The sequence below is a fragment of the Echinops telfairi genome, unplaced genomic scaffold, assembly GCF_000313985.2.
Source record: "Echinops telfairi isolate 266 unplaced genomic scaffold, ASM31398v2 ScPeMD7_7469;HRSCAF=8507_0, whole genome shotgun sequence".
In the NCBI taxonomy this organism is placed as follows: domain Eukaryota; kingdom Metazoa; phylum Chordata; class Mammalia; order Afrosoricida; family Tenrecidae; genus Echinops; species Echinops telfairi.
In genome coordinates, this window is record NW_022111372.1 from 34,861,550 (window position 1) to 34,863,401 (window position 1,852).

A 1,852-nucleotide genomic window follows, 5' to 3' on the forward strand; every position below is an offset into this window, starting at 1 on the left:
AGCCGTGACCAGTTCCACCCACCCCCATTCTCCATTTTACTTTTCAGGTAAGCACCAGTACAGCTGCCTATGCACCTGTCCTGACTTCTATGCACACATATGGACACATCAGTGGGTTGGAGTGGTTTTCTAAACAAGGCACCACGCTAAACACAGACCCTTACAACTTGATTTTTCTGCTTAACCTTATTTCACTGATTCCTTCCATTTTTAAGTGGCTATATGGTACTCTGAAAAATAGAAGGTACTTCTATTTTTATTTGTTCTTAACCAATGGGCAGCTAGGTTATTTCCAGCATTGAGCTCTTACAATGAGTGTTGCGATGAATCTACTGGTTCATACGTCTCTTCTAGTTTGTAACCCACCGATTTACTATGTTTTGAAAAGTATAAGCATGTAGCATGAATTACGTTGCATTGCACATTGTATTGTATATACTGTACATGGTATTTTTATTATACATCTTAGGAACAAACTCAACATTTTAAAGGGTAAGTTAAGCACAAAAATGTGTTTGTGCTATAAATCGCATTAGCCGTATTAATATCTCAAAGAAAAATACCATTTAAAATGGTTTTATCACTATAATCTTGGATGTAAGTCAACGTCATGAAATCTTCTTGATCGTTTTTCCTGTCTTTGCTGACGTCTCATCGCATCGACGGTGCTGTGAGGCGCCATCGGGTGGATTCTGGCTCAGCGCCACCTCCGTGCAACAGAGCACAACACTTGGGCCTGTGCCATCCGCACAACTGTCTTTTTGAGCCCATTGCTCTAATCACCATATCAACTCCTCTCATTGAGCTTCTTCCTCTCTGTCTTTTTTTCAAATAATTGTATTGACCTATGAATCACTTCCAAAGTTCAGTGATATTAAGAAGAGTTGTTCAAGCATCATTACAATCAGTACTAGAACATTTTCCTCCTTGTATTCATTATTATTAGTTACCCGTTTCCCTCCAATCTTCCCACCCATACTCCCAATAAACCATTAATCCAGTTACCTATCCTGGGTTTCATCTACTGGAGAACACACACAAAAAGAAAAAGATCGAAAGAGAACTCTTTCCTTTCGGTGCTGCGGCCGCAGCCATGACGGTATTTAGGCTTCAGAAAAGGCTCGCCTGCAGCGTCCTCCCCTGTGGCAAGAACGTCTGGTTGGACCCCAATGGGACCAATGCCAATGCCAACTCCCGTCAGCAACTCCGGAAACTGATCCAAGATGGCTTTATGTTCCTGTGACCGTCCATTCTCAGGCCCTCTGAGGAAATACACTTCAGGCCTTCCAGAAGGGCAGGCATATGGCATACGCCATCGAAAGGGTACTGTCAATGCTCGAATGTCTGAGAAGGTGACCTGGACGAGGACGATGAGGATTCTGCGCCCGCTGCTCAGGAGACACAGGCAGTTGAAGAAGATTGACGGCTACAAGTATCACAGCATGTACCTGAATGTGTAGGGGAACGTGTTCAAGAATCAGCGGATTCTCAGGGAACACATCAGCAAGCTGAAGGCAGACAGGTTCGCAAGGAGCTTGTCTGACCAGGCTGAGGCCCGCAGGTCTAAGACCAAAGAAGCACGCAAGTGCCAGGAAAGAAAAGATCAAAAGACTCTGTCCAAGGAGGAAGAGACCAAGAAATAAACTCCCCTCTCTTCTCTGTGCACAGTGGCCTCCGCAGTTCTATTGAGCAGTCACTCAAAAGCAAGCCTTGTCGGCCTGCCCCTCAAAGAAAGACAGAAAGAGAAAAAGATCGACAACAATTACAAAATACACTAGAGAAAAATAGCAGAAGATATTAAAATATAGAATAAAACAGAACAGATTTAAATGAGTCAAAAGGGAGATCAAAT

The 1,852-nt window shown here is 43.4% G+C and overlaps 1 pseudogene; it reads left to right on the top strand.

Moving 5' to 3' along the window:
- The first annotated feature begins 1,093 nt into the window (after positions 1–1,093).
- On the top strand, positions 1,094–1,643 carry LOC101653599 (annotated as a pseudogene).
- Positions 1,644–1,852: the final 209 nt, after the last annotated feature.